The 27,471-nt window shown below is 47.4% G+C and overlaps 1 protein-coding gene across 1 annotated transcript in view; it reads right to left on the reverse strand.

Annotated features, from left to right (window-relative positions):
* The window catches only part of il34 (interleukin 34), an 85,076-nt gene extending 61,367 nt beyond the window's left edge, over nt 1-23,709 (reverse strand). Inside the window, exon 1 of the mRNA XM_052028449.1 lies at nt 23,625-23,709. The gene's annotated coding sequence lies outside the window, so the exon portion shown is untranslated. The remainder of the gene's footprint in view (nt 1-23,624) is intronic.
* Between the last annotated feature and the right edge of the window lie 3,762 nt (nt 23,710-27,471).

Here is a 27,471-nt window from a genome sequence, read left to right on the forward strand (position 1 = left end):
GAGGCTAAGGGAGCTAGGGCTTTACTCATTGGAGAGAAGGAGGATAAGAGGAGACATGATAGAGGTGTACAAAATATTAAGAGGAATAGATAGAGTGGACAGCCAGCGCCTCCTTCCCAGGGCACCAATGCTCAATACAAGAGGGCATGGCTTTAAAGTAATGGGTGGGAAGTTCAAGGCAGATATCAGAGGAAGGTTTTTTACCCAGAGAGTGGTTGGGGCATGGAATGCACTGCCTGGGGTGGTGATGGAGGCAGGTACATTGGTCAAATTCAAGAGATTGTTAGATAAGCATATGGAGGAATTTAAAATAGGGGGATATGTGGGAGGAAGGGGTTAGATAGTCTTAGGCGAGGTTTAAAGGTCAGCACAACATGGTGGGCCGAAGGGCCTGTATTGTGCTGTACTGTTCTACGTTCTCCCCACAATCTTTTTCCCAGGGTCCAAATGTCTAGTACTAGAGGACATGCATTTAAGGTAGGAGGGGATAAGTTCAAAGGAAACGTGCGGGGAAAGTTTCTTTTGTACACAGAGAGCGGTGGGTGCCTGGATTGCGCTGCTAGGGGTGGAGGCGGAGGCGGAGGCAGAGGCAGATACGATAGAGGCAGTTAAGAGGCTCCTATGAATATGGAGAGAATGGAGGGATAGGGACCTCCTGAGAACAGAAGGGACTAGCTTAGTTAGGTGTTTAATTACTCGTTTAATTAGTTTGGCACAACATCGTGGGCCGAAGGGCCTATTCCTGTGATGTACTGTTGTAGATATCTATTCGCCCCAAGCATTGATCTCCAGAGCATAATTTAATGGACAGCATAGTGCACAAAAATCAAAATCATAGGTAGACTGATAAAATGTGTAGACAAGGGGCTAAATATTTAATGGGGAGAAGAACTACATAATAACTTTTGGTAAAAGGAGGATTGCCTGTGTAAACTAATTGGTACAACTTTAAACTGAATGTAGGAATTGCGCGTCCCTGGAACATGAACAGCAAAACCTTTGAGGATACAGAGCCTTGAATTTCATTAGGAGACAGAATGGAAACGCTTGAAGGTTATAAAACAAACCACAGAAGTAGTTGTGTTCTGGGTGCCAAGTTTACTATGGAAGGGTGTCTCAAGCCTTGAAGGGGAGATTAACTACGGTGTCAGAAATAAGGGGCTTCTGTTAACAAGAGCCTGAAGAAGCTGCGATTGCCCTTCTTGGGCCAAAGTAGGTTATCGGCAGATCTGATTTTACAATGACACAGGAGGCAATTCTGTCATCTGGCTCCATGCCAGCTCTCAGGAGAATAATCCTATCAGTCCCGTTACCCTTATATCTCTGTACCCCTGCAGCTTATTCTCTCCCACGTAATATCAATTCTTTTTTGGCTTATTTTGCCAATAATCTACATACAGGACAATTTAGAGTGGCCAATTAATCTACCAGCGAGTTCCTGGGATGTGGGGAGGGGGAAAACAGGAGCACCCGGAGGAGCCCACAGGACCACGAGACGGTTGTGGAAAACCCGCACCCGAGGTCAGGTTCGGATCTAATGGGGCAGCGGCACTACCTGCTGCGCCGAGGGGCCGACCGTCGAAATTTTGGAGGAGGAAATAAGGTTGCTGGCCACAGAATGGGGAGCACCAGAAGGACAGACAGCAGGAAGAAAAAGTTGTTGGAAATTCATCAAATGTCATCTTCCTGAGCACTGCAAGTGTAAAGTAATATTCAAGAGAGGAAAATATAGGGTTACAGCAAAATAGAGTCATGCAGCATGGAGACAGGCCCTTCAGCCCACCGAGTCCGTGCTGACTACCATGCACCCATCTACACTAACCCCATTTTATTCTTCCCACATTCCCATGTACTCCCCCCCACCCCACCCCCAGATCCTACCCCTCACCTACACACCAGGGGCAATTTACAGTGACCAATTAACCTACTGACCTGCACATCTTTGGGATGTGGGAGGAAACCGGAGCACCCGGGGGAAACCCACGCGGTCACAGGGAGAGCGTGCAAACTCCACACAGACAGCGCCCAAGGTCAGGACTGAACCTGGGTCTCTGGAGCTGTGCGGCAGGGGATCTACCAGCTAAACCACGGTGCTGCCTATTAAGATGGTGGGGGGCTAGACAGGCATAAGAAATGGATTAGAGGGCATGAGCTATGAGGAGAGGTTGGACAAACTGGGGTTGTTTTGTCTGAAGCGGCGGAGGCTGAGGGGAGACCTGATAAAGTTTATAAAGTGACGAGGCTATGCTCCTTCACCCTGCATACAAACAGAAGCTGACAGCCGTCAATGTACCTGTGCCCACAGTCACCATTGCGGACACCAGATCAGTCTCCCAGAGAGTGAACCCACAGAAAACATCCCCAGCCGCGTCCTTAAATCCTGTGCAGATCAGCTGGCAGAAGTATTTGCAGACGTTTTTAATCTCTCCCTACTTCCATCTGAGGTTCCCACCTGCTTTAAGACGACCACTATTATCCCGGTACCTAAGAAAAACAAGGCCTTAATGACTACTGCCCAGTGGCTCTGACATCCACCATCATGAAGTGCTTTGAGAGGTTGGTCATGGCACATATCAACTCCAGTCTCCCAGACAACCTCGACCCACTGCAATTCATCTACTGTCGAAACAGGTCCACAGTGGACGCCATCTCCCTGGCCCTACACTCAGCTCTTGAGCATCTAGACAGTAAAAACACCTACATTAGACTATTGTTTATTGACTACAGCTCTGCCTTTGATACTATAATTCCAGGCAAACTCATCTCCAAACTCCTAGACCTAGGACTCAACACCTCCCTTTAAATGGATCCTTGACTTCCTGACCAACAGACCGCAATCAGTGAGGATAGGCAGCAACACCTCCAGCACGATTATCCTCAACACTGGTGCCCCACAAGGCTGCGTCCTCAGCCCCCTACTCTACTCCCTGTACACTCATGACTGTGTGACAAGATTCTGTTCTAACTCCATCTACAAGTTCGCAGATGATACCACCGTAATGGGCCGAATCTCAAATAACAATAAGTTGGAGTACAGGAAAGAGATAGAGAGCTTAGTGACATGGCGTCATGACAACAACCTTTCCCTCAACGTCAGCAAAACAAAAGTGCTGGTCGTTGACTTCAGGAGGGGGCAGTGTACATGCTCCTGTTTGCATCAACGGTGCTGAGGTCAAGAGGGTTGAGAGCTTCAAGTTCCTTGGAGTGAACATCACCAGTAGCCTGTCCTGGTCCAACCACATAGACACCACGGCCAAGAAAGCTCACCAGCGCCTCTACTTCCTCAGGAGGCAAAAGAAATTTGGCATGACCCCATTGACCCTCACCAATTTTTATTGATGCACCACTGAAAGCATCCTATCCGGATGCACGGCTTGGTATGGCAACTGCTCTGCCCGAGACCGCAAGAAACTGCGGAGAGTTGTGGACACAGCCCAGCGCATCACGGAAACCAGCCTCCCCTCCATGGACTCTGTCTACACTTCTCGCTGCCTCAGTAAAGTGGCCAACATAATCAAAGACCCCACCCACCCCGGACATTCTCTCTTCTCCCCCCTCTCATCGAGCAGAAGATACAAAACCCTGAAAGCACGTACCACCAGGCTCAAGGACAGCTTCTATCCCCCTGTTAATGAGACTGTTGAACGGTCCCCTAGCACGATAAGATGGACTCTTGACCTCACAATCTACCTCGTTATGACCTTACACCTTATTGTCTGCCTGCACTGCACTTTCTCTGTAGCTGTAACACTTTATTCTGCATTCTGTTATTGCTTTTCCCTTGTACTCCCTCAATGCACTGATGTGATGAAATGACCCGTATGAATGACATGCAAAACAAAGTTTTTTCACTGTACTTCAGTACATGTGACAATAATAAACCAATTTACTAGTTTAATTAGTTTGGCAGAAACATGGTGGGCTGAAGGGCCTGTTCCTGTGCTGTACCGTTCTACAAATTCCAGACCTATAATGGACAGGCTGTCCTATCACAAGCGGCTAATGAAATTAGATCGATATTCTTCAGGGCTTAGAATGAGGGCTGATCTTATTGAAAGATACAAGCTGATCAGGGGGCACGATAGGGCGGATGTTGAGATGCTCCCACTAGTGGGACTTAGCTGCAAGATCAGCAGGCTGTCAGCTGAAACCGAGGAGTGTAGGAACAACTTCTTCCAGCGGTGAATCAAAGATTTCTCCACATCAGAGGGTTGCTGAGGGTACTTAAAAGATACATTTTTGAAAGATCGAGGAATTAAGGGTTATGAGGAACTGGCACAGAAGAGGAGTTGAGGCCCGGGACAGATCAGCCCTGACCATATTGAATGGCGGGGCAGGCTTGAGAGGCAAAATAGCCTCCTCCTGCTATTTCCTTGCGTCCCATGTCCTACTTAGGACCAGTAATCCCACAAATGTGCCCCTTAAAACAGAGAGAGTGTCTGTAGTTGTCACCCCTATTTTGGGAAGTAATGATACATCCCCCAGAACTGCAAACCAATTCCCCTTCATTGCCTACAGTCGATGCACGAGCCCATCGCTGTACAAAATGCTCTGCAAAAGTTGCATCAAATTAAACAAGATCCTCACAAAAGCAAGTTTTTGTAATATGTACGATGGCATGGCACATCCCTCTGGCATTCCTCAAGAGGGGAAGATAACACTGCTTCTTAGAGCACTTAGAGTACTGTGTCCAGTTCTGGTCTCCTCATTATAGGAAGGATGTGGAGGCGTTGGAAAGGGTGCAGAGGAGATTTACCAGGATGCTGCCTGGATTAGAGAGCATGGATTATGAGGAGAGACTAAAGGAGCTAGGGCTTTACTCTTTGGAGAGGAGGAGGATGAGGGGAGACATGATAGAGGTGTACAAAATATTAAGAGGAATAGATAGAGTGGACAGCCAGCGCCTCTTTGCCAGGGCACCAACGCTCAATACAAGAGGGCATGGCTTTAAGGTAATGGGTGGGAAGTTCAAGGGAGATATCAGAGGGAGGTTTTTCACCCAGAGAGTGGAATGCGCTGCCTGGGGTGGTGGTGGAGGCTGATACGTTGGTCAAGTTCAAGAGATTGTTAGATAAGCATATGGAGGAATTTAAAACAGAGGGATATGTGGGAGGAAGGGGTCAGATAGTCTTAGGAGTGGTTTGAAGGTCAGCACAACAATTGTGGGCCGAAGGGCCTGTATTGTGCTGTATTGTTCTATGGTTCTAGAAACACAGAGCTGTACAGCACAGAAGCAGGCCCTATGCTGACCATCGTCCAGTCTCATTCACCTGCATTTGATCTGTGGCCTTCTATGCCTCGGTGATTCAAGTGCTTGTCTCAACGCTGTGAGAATACTTGCGTCTACCGCCTCCCCCGGATGTGCGTTCGAGGTTCCAATCACTTGGTGAGAACGTTTCCCCTCCAAAATTCCCACCTCTCCCCTTATACCTATGCCCTCTTGTTTTAGACACCCCACCATGGGAAAGAGATCTTTGCCATCTACCCTCTCTAGCCCCCTCAGCCTCCTCTGCTCCTAGGAAAACAAACCCAGCCCGTTTTAAGTAGATGTATCTATACAGCCCTCACTGCAGAGCGTCCTGGGCCACGACGTTCCCCATAATACACCACAGACTGAGCTGCTACAAGGTGTGATTGGTGCGTGGATAATCGTCAAAAGTCGGTCAGGAATCCCAGGAAGGGAGACTTGTTAACCTGGTACAAGGTTAACAAGTGTCCGTGCCACCCTCTAAGAGGCCAGCAGTGCATCTACTTGTGGTCAGAGTAGGGACATGGCCCGAGGTCGCAGGGGAAACAGGCTTTATATTCCGAGTTCTGTCATGGATCAGGGTGCAGAAAGTGGGAGAGCTTGGAGACTGGAGGTTTGGGTGATGTGGGGTTGATTACATAATCAATAACTTCCAGCATCCCCTTGTTCCAAAACCTTGAAGTTTAAAAGTCTCCCTGAAGGGGGGGGGGATTGTTCCAAACTGGTTAACCCTTGAGAATTGGTCATATTTTGCTTCTGAACTGATTTCAAAGTATGAGAACGCACTGAGTTTTAAGATGTTGTAAGGGGTTTGATAACTTCTGAATCCCTTTTGATTTACCAAGGAGAGAGGGAGAGTGTGAATGAGCAAGGTGGAGAGGAAATGACAAATCTGTTACGTGTTTTGTCAGCTCTGTTCTGGGAGGAAGCTTGCATTGATCCTATGTTCTGTGTAAACTATAAAATGCACTGCAACTAAAAGGCTTGGTCCTATGTAACTGAATGCAAAGTAAAAATTGCGGCATCACATATTTTAAGGGGCAGTGTCTCTTTAAGAACAGTGTGACTGCGTAAGCAATGCGAGGCTCCATTTTCAACACTCATCCCAAACAAAGGGAAAATTTCACTTCACTATGGACATCGACGATTTATGCATCCCAGAGGAGGAGGGCTCAAACCTGGATTTTGTTTTTTTTCCCCTTCCCCAGGTGTTATTTGGCTTCCTTTTCCCTTGGCTTATAGTTAATGCATTTAATTCAAAGATAATTTTTACCCTAATTAGTACTGAAGATTCATAATGGTACCTGGATTTCACAACTGCAGTTAATGCTGTAAATTTTATGAAATTGTTAATTCCAGGTAACAGCAAGCAGCAATTAGTGAATAATTAGATTTGGCATTTTAGAAACAGCTGGGGTGTAACCTTCTTTAACCAGGGTGTTTACTTCCCTTAGATTAACAGCGATACTAGTTGCGGTTTCTGACATTTTGATTTTGGATCCTTAACACAGACTTCATGAGAGCTTTACAAATCAAAAAGCAGTTTAAAACTAAATAAATGTACTCTAATTACACTTACGTTCTATTGAAATGCTACAAGAGGGAATAACCCTACAGAGAGATTAACCCTTTCCACTGACAGCTCCTTCATTAAAGTTGTTTAATTTTAAATAGATCTTTTCCAAAGTGACAAGTTAATAAGCTCCTGGCTCATAATCAGAGGCACAATGGATGACGTTTTTTCTTAGTAAAAGATGTGATGATAGCTCTTAAACCACAAGAACTCTGTGAACGTCAAGAATTCTAGTAATCCTCTGCAAACAAGTGGCACTGTGACACATTGGACTTAACCCATTTGGGGCTGTTTGTTCCTTTCTGGAACAGAGAGTTCAAGGGAATGATCAAACCTTGATAGAAGCTTCATTAAAAAGTGGTGCATATCAAGAAGCTTCATTTGGGGAACAAAGCTAAAACTGTGAGAAGAGCTGTCACTCCAACAATAAGTTTTGTTGAGCAAATGGGGATGGGAACGTCAGCAATGAGGACACATATTCGGACATTTTAGGATATTTCTTGGACTTAAATAATCAAAGACAGGGCTGGTAAATCCATGTATTGACAGCTTTGTGGAAACGCTGTATTGGACAGTGACGATTTTCTGGAGCTCCTGAATATGACAAAGTGGTAATTTCAGTCATATAATTCTACATTGGAACCAGAAAGTCACCCCATCATTTTGGAAGTTTTACCCAAAGATGTTTTTGAGTACGATTACCTGAATACTTGGTTATAATTCACTAACAGATACTAGCTACATGTTGAAATTGGGAAGGGTGTAGTTAAAAATAGTTAATTAATCTCTGAGAAGTTTACATCCTAATCGATGAACATTTTAGGGAATCTGACCGCTGGCTAGATAGAGAGAGACACACGGACTGAAGCTGGCAAAACTGCAGTAAGTATGCAAGCACATCCCCTCACTCTCAATATGCCGAACTTGTACTGAAGAACAGCTCCCAGACATGCAACTACTCGACGACAGCCCGTCATCACTGTTTAAACCATCAAGGCACTGATGCAGAATTCAGTTGGTTATTATACATGGGTTTTAATAAAGCAAGTCAGACTTGGGATTAAAGAAGGGACAGAGCTTGTGGATGGGGATAGCTTAATGCAAAGGAGAAGGATGATTTGCGATGATTACTCAGCCCCCTACCTGCAATTGACAAATCCTTCTCCACAGGCCAGGTGCAGAGTCTGCTCCATTGTCTACACCTGCTTTCAAGTGCTTGCTGCACACCTTGTATTAATAGGTTTCTCTGAATCAATTTTGCACAGGAACCATTAAGCAGGCTTTGTTGGTGACAACACACACCCAGGGATGTGACTAAAGGCCTTGTTATACTCTCGGAAGCACCAATCCTGCTTTGCGATCAATTTTACATTTCATCACGTAGCAGATATTTCTTGTGTGCAATGTGATTACATTAGGACAATGTTTTTTGAGAGAGGGAGGGAGGGAGGGGGAGGGGGAAGAGGGAGGGGGAAGAGGGAGGGGGAAGAGGGAGGGGGAAGAGGGAGGGGGAAGAGGGAGGGGGAAGAGGGAGGGGGAAGAGGGAGGGGGAAGAGGGAGGGGGAAGAGGGAGGGGGAATGAATATTATGGACCAAGATATTGTACAATTTTTGACTGGATTGAAGAACTAGGAGTTCAAACAGCAAGACTGTCCCAAGTGAATTCCCTGCTACAGATGTCTCCATTCATTCACTGAGGCAGAAAATGTAAAGATATTATAAATAATTGTTCTAAAATAAACAAGAGGAAACAGTAACAAAATAATTGGAAATCAGATTTAAGCCAAGGGAAAACCAAAAATATGTAAAGTTATTAGACAGGGAAAAAGACATACGACGTCTATGATTTAAGAGTGCTTGGCCCAGATTATTAGTTATACAAACATTCAGTACAATGAATCAAACTGAATGAGGGACAGATACCATTTCAACTTTGTGGGCAGTCATTACAGAGAGGTGGTCAGGACTGGGTGGTAAGTATTCACGTTGCAAGGTATCTAGAAAGGTTAAAACAAGCAAAGGAGAAGAAATAGTCTTGGTGATTAAGGATGAAGGCACTTTGGTGGCAAGAACAGACATTGAGAGGTAATCCATCTGTTGAAACTTTGTGGTTAGAATTGCAAAATCACAAAGCATTTAATGCTGTTAAGTGAGTTGTGCATATGTATTCTGGTACTAGCTGCTAATTGGAAAAACAATTATATTGATTAAACAAATGTAGCAAATTCAGGGTGGTTTTTAAAAGGGAAACATTGCTCCATAGAGATTTAGATCTATATCTGAAAATTTTGTAAGTAATTTTTTTCTTTAATTATTTTTTGTAAGCAAGTAATATAATAAGGTAGTCTTCTGCAGCAATATGCCCCAGAACCAATATTAGATGAACTGACATTCAAAGAGTCAGGTTTATTTAAAGCATTTCGACACAGGAGACGGCAGATGCTGGTATCTGGAGCAACAAACAATCTGCTGGAGGAACTCAGTGGGTCGAGCAGCGTCTGTGAAGGAGAGGGGAATTGTCGACGTGTCAAGACAAAACCCGAGTCCTGATGCAGTGTTCCCACCTGAAACATCGACAATTCCTCCCTCCCCACCCCTAAGATACTGCTCGGCCCAACTGAGTTCCTTCAGTGGAATGTTTGTCAGTCAATAGCAAGATGGTTTGTTAACCTTTATCTAAAAATGACCAGAACATAATGAGTTTAAGGTAACAGGGAAAACACGAGGTTGAGATGTGGCAAGGTGGAGTCACTGCAATAAGGCGGAGGCTGGGCAAATCTGTAAGTGGGTAATGGCAGTCAAGCATCAGTGGGAAGTGTCCTTTAGAAACAAATCATAACCTTAAGGTGGAGGGGTGAGGAGGGGGGTGGGGGGAATGAGGGCGAGACGGGCTTGCACACAGGTTTCTGCAACCGATTAAACCTCTGAGCCCAAGTATCACTGGTGAATCTACCGTGTACCCCGCCCAACCCCAACTTACCCTGTCCTATTAGGTAGAGAAACTTCCCTTGTGAGGGGAACGGAGGGATATGGATGATACACAGGAGGAGATGGGCAGGCACGGTAGTGCAGCGGTTAGCGTAACGCTATTACAGCACCAGCGACCCGGGTTCAATTCCAGCCGCTGCCTGTGAGGAGCTTGTACGTTCTCCCCATGTCTGCGTGGGTTTCCTCTGGGTGCTCCGGTTTCCTCCCACATTCCAAAGACGTACGGGTTAGGAAGTTGTGGGCGTGCTACGTTGGCGCCGGAAGCGTGGCGACACTTGCCGGCTGCCCCCAGAACACTCTATGCAAAAGGTGCATCTCACTGTGTGTTTCCATGTACATGTGACTAATAAAGAGATCTTTAGTATATATTGGCATCAAGACTGGCACAACATTGTGGGCCGAATGGCCTGTCCCGTGCTGTACTGTTCTAATAAACAGAAATATGGCAAATATATTCCAATACTCCTGGGCTGACTGCATCTACCAAGGATCTCAACATTCCCATTTTATTAGTCACACCTCACACTCTCCCTGAGCAGGGTGTAAGAATAACTGCATCTGCTGACGGACAGTACCCTTCCCTGTCACAAGTCCAGCTATAATCACCAAATGTACATCCCGGTCCCAAAGTTCATTGAAAAGTCAGTGCATAAAGCACACAGGCTATTTCAGTAGTCATTATAACAAATGGAACACAAAATAACCTTTCAGCTGTGGCTAACACCTTCTTTTGTACACATCCTCCAAGTGTCACATTAAAAGGGCAACGCATCAACTCCAGTCACTTCATCTCCCCCCCCCCCCCCCCCCCCCCCCCCACTCCATCACTGATACGTCAGTCCTCGGCCTCCTCCACTGCCGGGAGAAGTCCAGGCGCAAACTGGAGGAACAGCACCTCATTTTCCGTCTTGAGACCTCACGGCCTAACGGGATAAACATCGAATTCTCCCACGTTAAGTAAACCAACCCCCCCCCCCCCCCCAACCATGCCTCTCCTTTTCATCCCTTTCCCAGCCTCTCTTTTTTCTCACCTTTTCCTCTCTCCTTCCCCCCCACCCACCACCCCGCCCCCCCCATGCCGCCTGTCTCCACACCCTTGACCCATCCCCTGGTGGATCTGCTCTCCCCTCCTCCCTCACATCTGCCTATCACCATCTCTTACCTGCATCTACCTATCACCACCTTCCCTCTTTTGTCCACCTATCCCTGCTCTGTTTCTCCCCCCTTATATACTGGGCTTCCCCTTTTCCTATCTTCAGTCCTGAAGAAAGGCCCTGACCCGAAACGTCGACCGCCTGCTTTTCTCCACGGATGCTGCCCGGCCTGCTGAGTTCCTCCAGCGTCATCGTTCTTGCATCTTTGTTTTGATAATGTTAGCAGCAGATTTACAACAGATGGTGTCTCCAGATCTTACCAGTTGCCTTCTTATAGAGCATTAAATAGGAGTATCCTGTATCTCTCAAATTATAATTCACTTGGCACATCCCCCAAAGGATCCCTTCAACCACAACTCAGATTTAGAACAGAACCAGTTATTATCTCCTGGGTGTTTTCACAGATCAAGTTAACCGCATACACACACACTTGACATTACACTGTAAATCCCAGAGATGGTACCAAGAAAATAACTAGTGTTTGCACCTAAGGCTATGATTTTCTCACTGGCCTTCCAGAGGTATAAAATCAGATATCCCGCACCACATCCATCATTAAACCAAAGTTCTTCTCTCTCCCACGTGTGCCACACACATCCTATTCCTCTTCCCCGTAAAAAAAAATAATGAACTTGAAGTCTACATGGCCTTTCTCCGCAACCAGTGAAACACCATAAAGATGTAATGCTGTTACAACATAGGGAAGTGCATCCTCCAAGGAAGGATGCAATTTGGTGCAGAAGAGACCCACAAGGATGCTGCTGGGACTGGAGGGCTTGAGTTATGAGAGACTGGATAGGCTTGGACTATCCCTGGAGCGAAGTAGGCCGAGGTCTGACCTTATAGAGGTTTATATATTTATGATGGGCGTAAGTAGATAGATAATCACAGTCTTTTCCCCAGGGTAGGGGAGTCTAAAACTAGAGAGCATAGGTTTAAAGTAAGAAAGATTTAAAGGGAACCTGAGGGGCAAGTTTATCACACAGAGGATGGTGGGTATATAGAACAAGATGCCAGAGGAAGCTGTAGAGACCAGTATAATTACAACATTTGAAAGACATTTGGACAGGTACATGGATGGGAAAGGTTTAGAGGGATATGGGCCAAACAAATGGGAATAGTTTGGATAGGCAGTTTGCATGTGTTGGGCCGAATGGCCTGCACGGTAGTGTAGTGGTCAGCATAACGCTATTACAGCGCCAGCAACCCGGGTTCAATTCCGGCTGCTGTCTGTAAGGAGTTTGTCCGTTCTCCCCGCGCCTGCGTGGGTTTCCTCCGGGTGCTCCGGTTTCCTCCCACATTCCAAAGACGTACGGGTTAGGAAGTTGTGGGCATGCTGTGTTGGCGCCGGAAGCGTGGCGACACTTGCGGGCTGCCCCCAGAACACTCTACGCAAAAGATGCATTTCACTGTGTGTTTCGATGTACATGCGACCAATAAAGAAATCTTATCTTATAACTCTATGAATCTATAAACACATGGTCTCCACGATAACAAGAACACCATTGAAATAAATGACTGCTCAGTGTCCCGTTTAGTTATGACTCTGGAATCGTTCACTTAATGCCAGGGCATCTTTTGCATTTGTACGGTTGAAGAGATGGGGCCCTCATTTTAATGTTCCCTTCAGTACCGGATTGAGTGCCGTCGCTGGAAGGGGACTTCCTCTCGGGGTCGAGCGCACAATGGCTTCACAAAGCGATATTTCATTCCCTCCCTCAATCAATGCCTTCCACAGCCTCTCATTTCCCCAACCCCCACCTCCCCGTCTCACTTTGCACTCACTCAGTTACCAAGTGGATCCTTGCTGCCTCTCTCCCCAAGAAGCAGCACTGCCAATGCCAAAAGATCTAGGAGTCGAATCATTCCCCATTCTCTCTTCCGTTGACTTGCGGATCTAATTATCTGACAAACATGTTGTGGCCCCTTAGGGTACAGTCAGATTAAAATCAGCCCTCTGGATTCAACATGACATCAGTCTCATCAAATTTATAAAAATGCTTTTAGTTTTATAAAGTCAATCACCCAGTTACACTAATTCAATTTTATTCTCCCTACATTCAACTTCCCCCAGATTTTATTCACCTACCTACATATTAGGGGCAACTTACAATCCAATTAGCCTACTGACCCGTACGTCTTTGGGATGTGGGAGGAAACCGGAGCACCCGGAAGAAAGCCACGCGGTTACAGAGGGAGCATGAAAACTCTGCACAGACGGCGCCAGGCGGTTGGGATTGAACCTGGGTCACTGGAGCAGCGAGGCAGCAGTTCTAATCGCTGTGCCACTCAGCTGGGGGCCGGTGATCCTGGGAGCCCTCAAGCATTGACACTGGGCACCTTGAAGCCACAGGCAAGAAACTTTCCTGACGACCGCCCACCTTCAGCTGAGGGTTCAGTCCTCCACACTGAACTCCACTGGGAAGTAGTAACAAAGCACAGAAAGGGTTCTAGGAGGTATGAATATGACACAAATAACGGTCGGGTTGTGGATAGCGAGGGGGATGGTTTGGATCATCAAGAATAGCTCGATAGCACTAGCACTGACTAACCTGGCCCAGCCTTGAAGGACACAGTTACCAAAATGGCTCAGGGCAGGTGGTAAGGTAGGATAAGGGTAAGATAAGGCACGGTAATGCAAGATATCTTTATTAGCCACATGTACATCGAAACACACAGTGAAATGCTTCTTTTGCGTAGAGTGTTCTGGGGGCAGCCCGCAAGTGTCGCCACACATCCGGCGCCAACATAGCACGCCCACAACTTCCTAACCCGTATGTCTTTTGGAATGTGGGAGGAAACTGGAGCACCCGGAGGAAACCCATGCAGACACACAGGGAGGACATACAAACTGCTCTCAGACAGTGGCGGGAATTGAACCCAGGTTGCTGGCGCTGTAATAGCCATGCAGACAAGAGGGGAAACACTGATCCACTCTCACCAATCTGTCACAGCTATATCGGTATGGATGACCACTTTACACATTGTCACTTTCATGTCACCCTCCAGGTTGTATGGGACTGACCTAGAAGATCCGAACCAGGCATCAGTAAAGTGCCAAGGGCCTTCTACAGCAGCGGAACCGTATTCCCTCCCAGTCCGGCTCCTCGTGGCCTGGCACGACCCTCACCCCACCACCAGGTTCCAAAGCAAAGTGTAGGAAGGCATGGCAGGGCAGCACCTACCTACAGACTATAGGTGCCAATCTGGTGAAGCTACATCACACCAATACATGCATGCTGAACAGCAGAGTTCTCGTAACTTCTTAAGCTGCAAAAGGCCATTCAGCCCATCGAGTCTGTGACAGCTCTCAGATCCATCCCACTCCCCATTTATTTCCCTGTAACCCATTCACATCAAATGCTCCCTGATTCTCCCACAACCCAGCTACACTGTGTGGGTATTTTACCACAAGCCAATTAAAGCACATTGTGGGAGGAGACCAGAGCACCCGGGAGGGAAACCCACGTAGTCACAGGGAGAATGTGCAAACTTCACACAGACAACACCGGAGGTCAGGATTGAACCGGGGTTGCTGGAGCTGCAAAGGTAGCTGCTCCACCAAATGCACCACTGCGCCACCCCTTGTGGTGTAATTTCCCCTGCCCTGCCAGACATTTTCAGTGGTCGGCAGCTCCCCCGTGAACGGGCGCCGGAGGGCGAAGGCTGCCCTCGACTCACCGGCTGCGGAGGGACTCCCCCAACTACAGACACCGCGAGGGGCTGAGGCAAGGCAGTCGACACCCTCTTTCTCCCGAAGACGTTCTGGAGCCAGAGCCCAGGGGCCATGAAGGGTAAACTCTGGAGGAGGAGGAGGAGCAGGAGGAAGGGAGTGGCCAGAAGGGGGCGGTGACTTTGTTCAACGTCCTCACCTTCCGGTTGAGTGGAGGGCCCAGACGCTGATCGCTCGATAAAAGGTCTTCCGCCCCGCCACGGGCAATCGTGAGTCGCGATGGCCAATCAAACAACTAATTCTCCCCTCTCTGCAGAAAACATTAGAGGGCATGCATCTAATACCAGAGGGCGTGCATTTAAGGCGAGGGGGGAAACGTTCAAAGGAGATGTGCGGGGCAGGTTTGTTTTTTTGTACACGGAGAGTGGCGAAATGCACTGCTAGGGGTGGTGGTGGAGGCAGATACAAGAGAGGCATTTAAGAGGCTCTTAGGTAGGCACATGAATGTGCAGAGAATGGAGAGACATGGACAGAAGGGATTTGGTGTCAAACACAATGATGCTGGAGGAACTCAACAGGCCAGGCAGCATCCGTGGAGAAAAGCCGGCAGTCAACGTTTCGGGTCAGGACTCTTCTTCAGGACCCACATCATGTAGCGGTTAGCATAACACTATTACAGCGCCAGCAACCCAGGTTCAATTGCGGCTGCTGTCTGTAGGGAGTTTGTACGTTCTCCCCGTGTCTGCCTGCGTTTCCTCCGGGTGCTCCGGTTTCCTCCCACATTCCAAAAGACGTACGGGTTAGGAAGTTGTGGGCATGTCATGTTGGTGCCGGAAGCGTGGCGACACTTGCGGGCTGCCCCCCAGAACACTACGCAAAAGATGCATCTCACTGTGTGTTTCAATGTACATGTCACTAATAAAGAGATCTTGTCTTTTTCATCTAGATTCCAGCACCTGCAGTCCTTTGTTTCTCTAGGGATTAGGTGTCATTAGCTTAAATAGTTCATCACGACATTGTGGGCCGAAGGGCCTGTTCCTGTGCTGTAATGTGTCGTGTTCCAAGCTCTAAAAACTAAACTGCTGGAGGAACTCAGCGGGTCGAGCAGCATCTATGGAGGCAGAGGGATGGTCAACGTCTGTCGAGACCCTGCCGCAACACCCCATTGTCAATGTCCTGGGGGTTACCATTGACCAGAGGTAGCCACAGTGTGGCTACAGGAGCAAGTCAGAGGCTAGAAACTCACCGCCTAACTCCCCAAAGCCTGTCCACTAGGCTCAAGTCAGGTGTGAGGGAACACTCTCCACTTGCCTGGGTGAGGGCAGCTTCAACAACACTCGAGAAGCTCGACACCATTCAGGACACAGCAGCCCACTTGACAGGCTCCCCATCCACACCCACTCACTCACTCCAGCACCCACACACAGCAGCAGCAGTCTGTCCCATCGACAGGAGGCACTGCAGCAACTCACCGACACTCCTCAGGCAGCACCTTCCAAACCCACCACCTCTCCCAGCGAGAAGGACAAGGGCGGCAAAAGCACGGTGAACACCACCCCCTGGGAGTTGCCCTCCGAGCCACACACCGTCCCGACTCGGAAATATATCGCCGTCCCTTCACCGTCGCCGAGTCAAAGTCCTGGAACTCCCTCCCTAACAGCACTGTGGGTGCACCCACACCTGACGGACTGCAGTGGTTCCAGAAGGCAGCTCACCACCACCTTCTCACGGGCAACTAGGGACGGGCAGTTAAATGCTGGCTCAGCCTGCGAAGCCCAAACCCTTTGAACAAGTGAAAAAGAAAGCAGTTTTCTTTCTGCTCCAGATTCCAGCATCTGCAGTCTCTTGTGTTTCAACTTTCTCTCTCTCCCTCCCTCCCTCTCTCAACCTTGGCTAAGGTCAGCAGCAGAATCCAAAGGACTTTCATCCAAGAAGTGATCCATCCCAGCTTCCCGCCCCCTCCCCTGCCAATCAGGTTTCCAGCAGCACAAAATCCAATCCAATCCCCTCCATGTAACAACAGGAAACAGCCGAGTTCACTGCATACAGTAAAGGTCACAGCCCACACCCCAACTGTAGTACAGAAGACCCATGCTCCAAAACTAGCTGCACCTCCAGCCAAATTGTCCCACTGACAGCTAACTCACAATTTGGAAAGTTACTCAGTAGTGCCTTGCCCACAAAAAGCAGAATAAATGCAATCCAGTCGGACTAGCCTCACTCACCATGGAGAATGCTGTTGAGAGTTCAACCAAAGGCATTTATTCACCAGTACCTAGAGACTGACACTCAGTTTGTATTCCGCCTGGCCCACTCAGCTACAGCCCTCTCACACAGTCTTATGCCAAACACGAACAAAGGCAATGTATTCTCCAAGTGAGGCAAGAGTGTCGACCATCAACAGTAAAATAGCTTGCGCCCAAGCACAGAAGAAGACGGCTGTGGTGGTTGGAAGTCAATCACCTCAGCCTTTCAAGGTCAGAGTTCCTGAGGGAAAGGCTTTGGGCCCAACTGCAGTCAATGGAAATCGATGCAAATATAAAAAAATGGATTTGCTAATGATTGCACTATGGTACTTGTATGCAACACCATCTCGAGTTCACATGTGGAAAGATCTGAACAACAGGTTGGCATGGTAGAGTAGAGGTTAGCGTAACGTTATTACAGCGCCAGCGACCTGGGTTCAATTCCCGCCGCTGTCTGTAAGGAGTTTGTACATTCTCCCCGTGTCTGCGTGGGTTTCCTCCGGGTGCTCCAGTTTCCTCCCACATTCCAAAGACGTACAAGTTAGGAGCTGTAGGCATGCTACATTGACACCAGAAGCGCGGCAACACTTGCGGGCTGCCCCCAGCGCATTCTCAGTAATGCAAAAAGATGCATTTCACTGTGTGTTCTGATGTACATGTGACTAATAAATAAATACCTATCTATCTACATTCAAACTTGGGTTGATAAAAGGTAAATAACATGCACTCCAAGCAAAGAGCACTACTGACCCATCCTAAGAGGGTCTAATCATCTCCCCTTAACATTCAAAGACATCGCCACGATTTAATTCCCTGCCATCTATATCAATTAGTAGCATGGGTACATACATACTAGACGCAAAAGCATTAAAAAAAAGGGCAGTAGGCCATTCTGCCTCTCGAGCCTCCTCCATTTGGCTCGTCTTCTATCTCAGCACCACTCTCCTGCCTTATCCCCACATCCATTGATTCCCAAGTATCTACCAATCTAAGCTTTGAATGAGATCAATGATTAGGCCCCCACAGCAAAGCAGGGTAGAAAATTCCAAAGAGTCACCAATCCCTGAGCGAAGGAATTTCTCAGTCCTGAATGGCCTATCCATTACTTTAAAGTTGTGACCCTAGTTCTAGACTCATTACCAGGGGAGACATCCCCACTCCCAATGTATACCTGACCAAGCCTCTTAGAAGTTGGTATACTTCAATGAGATCACAAAAACTCCAGAGAATAGAGGTCTAGTCTCATATGACTGACCTGCCATTCCACAGACCGGTTTCTCTCTACACTCCCTCTGTAGCAAGTACATCCTTTTTTTCAGGCAAGGAGACCAAAATTGTAAACTATACTCCAACAACAGTCTCACCAAGGCTCTGTATAATTGCAATAAGATATCTTTCCTCTTGTACTCAAACCTTCAATCAATAATAGCTGATTATACCATTTACCTTCAGTCCTGAAGAAGGGTCCCGACCTGAAACATAGAAAAACTACAGCACAATTCAGGCCCTTCGGCCCGCCCACAAAGCTGTGCCGAACATGTCCCTACCCCAGAAATTACTAGGCTTACCCATCGCCCTCTATTTTACTCAGCTCCATGTACCTATCCAACAGTCTCTTGAAAGACCCTATCGTATCCGCCTCCACCACCGTTGCCGGCAGCTCATTCCACCCACTCACCACTCTCTGAGTATAAAACTGACCCCGACATCTCCTCTATACCTACTCCCCAGCACCTTAAACCTATGTCCTCTTGTGGCCACCATTTCAGCCCTGGGGAAAAGCCTCTGACTATCTACCCGATCAATACCTCTCATCATCTTATACACCTCTATCAGGTCCCCCCTCATCCTCCGTCGCTCCAAGGAGAAAAGGCCGAGTTCCCTCAACCTGCTTTCATAAGGCATGCTCCGCATTCCAGGCAGCATCCTTGTAAATCTCCTCTGCACCCTTTCTATGGCTTCCACATCCTTCCTGTAGTGAGGTGACCAGAACTGAGCACCGTACTCCAAGTGGGGTCTGACCAAGGTCCTATATAGCTGCAACAATACCTCCCGGCTCCTAAATTCAATTCCACGATTGATGAAGGACAATACACCATATGCCTTCTTAACCACAGAGTCAACCTGTGCAGCCGCTTTGAGTGTCCTATGGACTCGGACCCCAAGATCCCTCAGATCCTCCACACTGCCAAGAGCCCTACCATTAATACTATATTCTGCCATCATATTTGACCTACCAAAATGAACCACTTCACACTTATCTGGGTTGAACTGCATCTGCCACTTCTCAGCCCAGCTTTGCATCCTATCTATGTCCCGCTGTAACCTCTGACAGCCGTCTATACTATCCACAACACCTCCAACCTTTGCGTCATCTGAAAATTTACTAACCCATCCCTCCACTTCTTCATCCAGGTCCTTTTAAAAGGAGATAATCTTCCTCATCCTTTTAAAAGGAGATAATCTCATATTTCTCCCACACACATCGTTACCACTACTCACATTTCCACTTGGATACATAAATACCGTGGCTTTGCACAAATCAAAGGCCGTGAGCCTTCCGAAGAGGTATCCCCATTCCCAAGTCACAATCTAGAACACACTGCTTGAGAAGTTGGGGCAGCTCACATTTAAGAAGCAACTGAATGAGCCCTTGAGTCACCAAGGCATACAGACGGTGGGCTGGTAAATGGGATCAGTAATGGAACATAGAACAGTACAGCACAAAACAGGCCCTTCGGCCCACCATGTTGTGCCGACCTTTAAACCTCACCTAAGACTATCTAACCCCTTCCTCCCACATATCCCTCTATTTTAAATCCCTCCATATGCTTATCTAGTAATCTCTTGAATTTGACCAATGTACCTGCCTCCACCACCGCCCCAGGCAGCGCATTCCATGCCCCAACCACTCACTGGGTGAAAAACCTCCCTCTGATATCTCCCTTGAACTTCCCACCCATTACTTTAAAGCCATGCCCTCCTGTATTGAGCATTGGTGCCCTGGGAAAGAGGCGCTGACTGTCTACTCTATCTATACCTCTTAATATTTTGTATACCTCCATCATGTCTCCTCTCATCCTCCTTCTCTCCAATGAGTAAAGCCCTAGCTCCCTTAGTCTCTCCTCATAATCCATACTCACTAAACCAGGCAGCATCCTGGTAAATCTCCTCTGCACCCTTTCCAACGCTTCCACATCCTTCCTATAATGAGGCGAACAGAACTGGACACAGTACTCTAAGTGTGGTCTAACCAGAGTTTTATAGAGCTGCATCATTACCTCGCGGCTCTTAAACTTGATCCCTCAACTTATGAAAGCTAACATCCCATAAGCTTTCTTAACTACCCTATCCACCTGTGAGGCAACTTTCAGTGATCTGTGGATATGAACCCCCAGATCCCTCTGCTCCTCCACACTGCCCAGAATCCTGCCATTAACTCTGTACTCCGCCTTGGAGTTAGTCCTTCCAAAGTGTACCACCTCACACTTCTCCGGATTGAACGCCATCTGCCATTGTCCTGTCACCTTGGATACAACTGTGTTCGAGAGAGTGTACATGGTCAGCACGTACGTGGTGGGCCAAAGGGTCTGTTTCTGTACACAGTCTTTTCCCCAGGGTTGGGGAGATCAAGGTATAGGTTTGAGAGGGGAAGAGATTTAATGGGAACCAGAGGGGGAACTGTTTCACCCAAAGGGTGGTCCATATACTGTATGCAACGAACTTCCAGTGCTTGAGGCAGGTACGTTAACAGCATTTAAAAGACACTTGGACAGGTACAGGGATGGGAAGGGTTGAGATGGATATGGGCCAAATGCCTGTTTCCGTGCTGAATGACTATGATGGAAGATAAGATCTCTTTATTAGTCACATGTACATCGAAACAGACAGTGAAATGCACCTTTTGCGTCAAGTGTTCTGGGGGCAGCCCGCGAGTGTCGCCGCGCTTCCGGCGCCAACATAGCATGCCCACAACTTCCTAACCCGTACGTCTTTTTGTAATGTGGGAGGAAACCCACGCAGACACAGGGAGAACGTACAAACTCCTTACGGATTGTGGCCGGAATTGAACCCTGTAAAGCGTTACGCTAACCACTACACCACCGTGCCGGACATTTCAACTGTCAAGAAGCTCAGCACCACCCAGGTCAAAGCAACCTACGTGTACTAAAGTAATCCCACATACTACCCCTGGGATGTAGTGCACACCCTTATTTAAGGAAGGATGTATGTTGGAAGATTCAATGAAGATGAACAAAATACCTGGAATAGGCAAGTTGTTATATGAAGAAAGATTGGACAGACTAGGCTTGTATCTGCTGGAGTTCAGAGAAGTGAGAAGGGATTGAAGCATACATATAAGATTCTGAGGAATCTTAACGTGAAGAGGATGTTTCTTCTTGTGGGAGAATCTATAACTTGGTGTCACTTTAAAAACTAATGAGTCCCCCATTTAGGACAGGGATGAAGTGATTTTTTTTTCCCCTTGGGACGTTCATTAGCTTTTGAAACTCTTTTCCTGAAAGGCAATTTAAACATTTTTTTTCTTTAACATTTTAAGGCAGAGATGGATAGACACTAGAAGAAAAAAAAACTGCTGGAGGAAGTTCAGCAAGCCAGGTAGCATCTGTGGACACAGCCCAGTGTGTCACGGAAACCAGCCTGCCCTCCATGGACTCTATCTATACTTCTCACTGCCTTGGTGAAGCAGCCAGCATAATCAAAGACCCCACCTAACTGGGTCATTCTCTCTTCTCTCCTCTCCCATCGGGCAGAAGATACAGGAGCCTGAGGGCACGTACCACCAGGCTCAAGGCCAGCTTCTATCCCACTGTGATAAGACTATTGAATGGTTTCCTTATGTGATGAGATGGACTCTTGACCTCACACTCCACCTTGTTTGACCTTGCACCTTATTGTCTACCTGCAATGCACTTCCCTGTAGCTGTGACACTTTACTCTGTATCCTATTATATACTACCTCAATGCACTCTGTATTAACTCAATGTATCTGCACTGTGTAATGAATTGATCTGTAGGAACCGTATGCAAGACAAGTTTTTTCACTGTACCTCAGTACAAGTGACAATAATAAATCAATACCAATACCATGGCTACGGTGTGCACCATCTACAAAATGGGCCTCCCACTCTCCTGACATCCACCAGCAGGGCAAACGGCTGCTCGGAAAGACTAGCACCTGGATTTGCCTCCAAGTCACACACTGCCCTATTGTTGAAATATGTTGCTGATCTTCAACAGCTTGCAGATGAGATTCCTGGTACTCTCTGACCTTCAGAGGTTCGAACATTCCAACACCACCTTATCAAAGAAGGTAGGGTTGGTATTAAATACTGGTCTTGGCACCGATATCCACGTTCCCGAAGTCGAGAATAATTTCACTTCCTAGCCTCATCACTGTGTTGAGCTTTGCAGATTGGGTCAGTTCGAACTATTTTGAGTTAAAATACTACACTAAAAAACAGGCATAGGAAATCTGGAATAAAGTCAGGAAATCTGGAGTAAAGTCAGGAAATGCTGGAAACACTCAGCAGGTCAGGCAGCAATTGTAGGGAAACAGTCAGCATTACAGGTTCAAGATCATCAGAACTTTGAGACTAATTCGTCTCTCTCTTTCTCAGTTCTAACAAGGGGTCTCCAACCTGTAACATTAACTCTGTTTCTCTCTCCACAGATGCTGCCTGACCTGCTGAGTGTTTCTCTCTCCACAGATGCTGCCTGACCTGCTGAGTGTTTCCAGCATTTTTTGATTTTATTCGAGTAAAAATGGTCCTTTCATTACTCATTTATTCTGAGTAACACCATACTTCATGACTGAGTTCACTGATTTGGCACTGAGTAACCACAAATGATTCCTCCCGTTCCAAATGATTCCTCCCGTTCCAAATGATTTTTCCCTGTTGCTTCGACAATGTGGGTTAACTGGTACAGCAGCTTTCTATTCCGTCATCAAGTGCGAGCAGCGCCACGAATCATTCCCCAGCATCAAGCTTCAGAAGAAGCCACTACACTATTCTCCCGAGGTGTCTCTGTGGCAAAGTCAGCCAAATCTCCGCAGCACTTTCTTAATCAGCGCATGTCAGATAATTATCACACAAAAAAAAATCCAAGTCAATTGCACCTCAGTAGGATGGGGCTAGCAAATCCAACTTTAAAATGCACCACAGAAATTCATCAATCCCGAATAATCGCCAAATTGCTCACCAACTGTACTTTCCAATCACTTTGTACATTAAATTGCATTTCACTAAAACAGCACACTTATTTATTTTAGAAACAAAGTTAAGCAAAAATATATTTATTTAGGAGTAAAATGGTTAGTTGGAGTGCCAAATTAGAAGGTTGCATCCAACACGGAACACCTAAAGTGTACATGAAGCTTTGCTGCAATATTTTCCAGGTGCACTAACATTATAGTTTGCTGTAACAATGACAACCGCAGCAACGATTAATATAGTGGACACTGTCGAGAAATCCTGTCCAGTCCGAATGCAAATGACCCGATTCCTCTACGCTGGGATCTGAATATTCCAGCATCCAAGTTACAGGCTGCTAATGGTGAAATAACGCAATCGTTTGACTTCACAGATTGCAAACCAAGTCAGTGTGCATTTCCAGAGAAAAGCGACTAGAACTGACATTCTCACGGGAAGAAAGGTGTTAATTGCAAATGAAAGTTGTTAAATACAATGCAAATTTTACCGCTCCGGTGCGCACTTACTTCGCCGGTTGCTCAAAGTAACAGCTGTTGCCGAACATCGCCGCCGCTGTTCAGCTCCTGTCCGCGGCGCAACCTTCAGCTCCAGCCCGGCAGCCGGGTCACGTGCGCTCCGGGGACCTGTCACTCACCCTCCTCAGCCCTCGCCGGCCGGCGTCAAGGGAGCATGCGCGGCCGCGCGGCATGCCGGGGGTTGTAGTCCATCCGTGAGACCCGACTCTTCGCGCCTGCGCGGTGGGTGTGCCTCCCGCCCATCCCACTGCCCTGGGCTTGTGGTCCTTGTGCTTGGGAAGCATTTGCAAGGGCGGGAGGACAGGGAGCAGGAGACAGAAGAGCAGCAATGTAGAGGAAAAGCAAAACCTAAAGAGAAGATCCAACCTTGCCAACCATTCTCCATCTTGCTGCACTTCACCATGTGACTGCAGGGAATGCAGCACCTCTTCCCTTCCCAACATCCAGGTGAGGCAGTGATTCAACCTGCACTTCTTCCAATCCAGTCACTGCATTTCAGTGTTCACAGAGTGGTCTCCTCTTCACTGGAGAAGCCAAATGCAGATTGGGGGTGATCTGCTTGTGGAGCAACTACCTTCAGTGAGCGGGAGTGACCCTGAGCTTCTGGTTGCCCACCTCCACTCCCACTCTGACCTCTCTGTGGCCTCCTGTACAATTATCACAAGGCTCAATGCAAGCTGGGGGAACATCACCTTCTGTCTGGATACGTTGCAGCCTTCTGGACTTGTTATCAAATACTTCAAATTTAGGTAACTCTAGTCTTTCTATCTGTCTGTTATCAGAACTGGCCATCTCTGTCTGACGTCATTCTGACTTTTTTCTATTTTTCTCTTGTTAGGCATGTCCCACAGCCTTGTTAGCAGCTGCACAACACACAAAGAAGCTTAATCTGATCCTACTCTAACTGCTATACTTATTTATTTTGTCTCAGCCTTCCCTTTGTTCTGTCCATCCCTCCCCTACTGAAAAGTAATTTGATTTCTCTCTTTCCCAGTTCTGATGAAGGGGCTCCGACCTGAAACATTAACTCTGTTTCTCTCTCTACAGATGCTGCCTGACCTGCCGAGTGTTTCCAGCCTTTTCTGATTTCCAGCATCTGCAGTTTTCTGATTTTCATTTTACTAAAGAGAAACCTTGCTTATCCTGCCACTCCTGATGAGAGATTATACCCCTGAAGTGTTAACTCCCTATCTCCACAAATGCTGCCTGATCTGTCAAGTATTTCCAGAATTCACTGTACTTATTAAAGAGCTGCCAGACTGGAACTCATCTGTGAAATCCCAGGGCTAGTTGAACTTGCTTTGTCCTCACCACCTTGTTCATCCCCTTAGTGCCTGCCTTCAGTGTGCTCCATCCTGCCCTCAGCTCCTGGACAGGGCTACTTCAGTGGTTGTTGCATGAACCCACGTGTGTCTCTGTCTTCTCTCTCTCTGTCTGTCTCCTGCCTCTCTCTCTGTATCTGTGCCTTTCTGTGCCTCTCCCTCTCTCTCTCGATCTCCCCCTCCCTTTCTCTCTGTATCTGTGTCTTTCTCTGTCCCCCTATCCCTCTGGTTATGTATCTCTGTCTTCCTCTCTCTGCCTCTATCCCGCTCTCTGTCTACCCACCAACCCCATCTCTTGGTGTATCTCTCTCCCTCTCTCTCTCCCTCTCTCTCTCTCTCCCTCTCTCTCTCTCTCCCTCTCTCTCTCTCTCTCTCTCTCTCTCTCTTCACCACTTATGTGTGTGTGTTGATGTCCATAAGTGGGGGCAAAGACCGCCTTGTCCTAAAAGGCAACTTCCACTGCTCAATTTGATGCTCAGGACCTGGAATATCCTCAGGGACCGACCCTACAATCACCTGGCTATCGTAGTCCAACTCTTGATAAGCTTGACACCATTCAGCCCAGTTGATGGATACCCCTTCGGCCACCAGCACACAGTGCCTGCAGTGTGCGCTATCCACAAAGTGCACTGCAGTTACTCACCCAGATTCCTCCGGCAGCAACTCCCAAGCCCACAAGCTCAGCCCCAGGCAAGGCCAAGGGCAGTAGGCGCATGGAAACACTTGGGAACACAGTCCTTCATCGTCCATGGGTCTAAATTGGGACCTCCCTCCCCAACAGACTATGGGAACGGTTTCACCGGAAGGACTTGCGGCAGTTCAAGAATGTGGCTCACCACCTTCTCAAAAAGCAATTAAGTGTGAGCAATAATTACCCAACATTGCCAACAAAACCCACATTGCATGAATGAACAAAAAAAGGCATCAAGCAGTCCAAGCCGCTCATGTTGTTGAGGGAGTCAATCAGTCAGTAATGCAATTACCATTGGCTGGGTGCTCTATCTTATGTAATAGGCAGGTAGGTCAAAGTTGGAGCAGTAAAGCTTTCGACACATTGCCTCATGGTAGGCTGATCCAGAAAGCTGTGATTTGCTAGACTAGATTCAAAAGTGTCCTGGCCATGGAAGGGTAGTGGTGGAGATGTGTTATTCTGACTGGAGGTCTGTGACCAGCGGTGTTCCGCAGGGATCGGTGCCGGGACCTCTGTCGTTTGTGATATTTATCAATGACTTGGACGAAAATGTAGGCGGAAAATACACAAGGAAAAGTGCTGGAGGAACTCAGCAGGTCAGGCAGCATCCATGGAGGGAGACAAACAGTCGACGTTTCGGGTCGAGACCCTTCATCAGGACTGGAAAGGAAGAGGGCAGAAGCCAGAATAAGAAGGTGGGGGGGAGGGGGAGGAGCACACGCGAGCAGGTGATAGGTGAGCCCAGGTGATGGGGGGAAGGTAGTGGGAGAGGGAGAAGATGTAATAAGCCGAGAGGTGATCAGTAGAAGAGGCCGAGGGCTAAAGAGGGGCGGGGTTCCTAGAAGTTAGAGAAATCGGTGTTGAGGTCATCAGGCTGGAGACTCCCAAGGCGGAAATATGAGGTGTTGTTCCTCCATTTTGACTGCACACCCAATGTGGTTCCACCAAACGGGTGCAGTTAGAATCATCCCTTGCATCTACAAGTCACCCACACTCAACAATTCAGGAACAGCTTCTTCCCCTCCGCCATCAGATTTCTGAACGGTCCGTCAACCCATGAGCACCGCCTCATTATTCCTTTTTGTTTTGCACTATTTATTTATTTAAGTAATTTATAGTAATTTTATGTCTTTGCACCGTCCTGTTGCGGCAAAACAACAAATTTCACATCGTATGTCAGTGATAATAAATCTGATTCTGATCCTGGTTCAACGCACACAGGTGTAGCCCAGAGAAGAAAAAGGATTGGCCTTATCTCTCCTGCACACAAGCATCTGAGCTTAACTGAGAGTCCAGTCTATGCACTGCAAACGTCCCTCTGCTGCAGAGAAGGAGGCTTCTATTTCTCTGTATCTTTTTTTATTTTATTTGTATTTTTTCAATAATTAATTTGCATTTTTCTTCTGTTCCTCCATGCAGATGTGAACGTGTGTGCGCTTTTGTACATGTATGCTTATATTTGTGTGCATATTTACTTGCAAGCATTCATTTGTGCGGCAAAAGAATTCAAACAGCTACCCAGACACACCACTCATTTCCTAAATTTTGAACTTCGGTTGGGACAAAATGTTGGTGTCAGTGAAATCACAGACCCGTGTCGGTTGGGCTTTACCTTTAGGGGCATGAAAGCTGGGGAGGAGTTAAGTAGCTCAGGCAGTGGAAGGTAAGTCAGCCTCTGACTGGGGTATTTACATCCCTGACCAAGTTGAATTTCTGCTCAATGGTATTCCCAAGATGGTGATAGATGTGGGGTCATAGCAACAGTGAGGACACAAGGGGTTCAGATCTCTCTTACTGGAGGTGGTCACTGCCTGTTCAGTAGTGC

Source organism: Pristis pectinata, chromosome 13 (assembly GCF_009764475.1).
Source record: "Pristis pectinata isolate sPriPec2 chromosome 13, sPriPec2.1.pri, whole genome shotgun sequence".
Taxonomy (NCBI): domain Eukaryota; kingdom Metazoa; phylum Chordata; class Chondrichthyes; order Rhinopristiformes; family Pristidae; genus Pristis; species Pristis pectinata.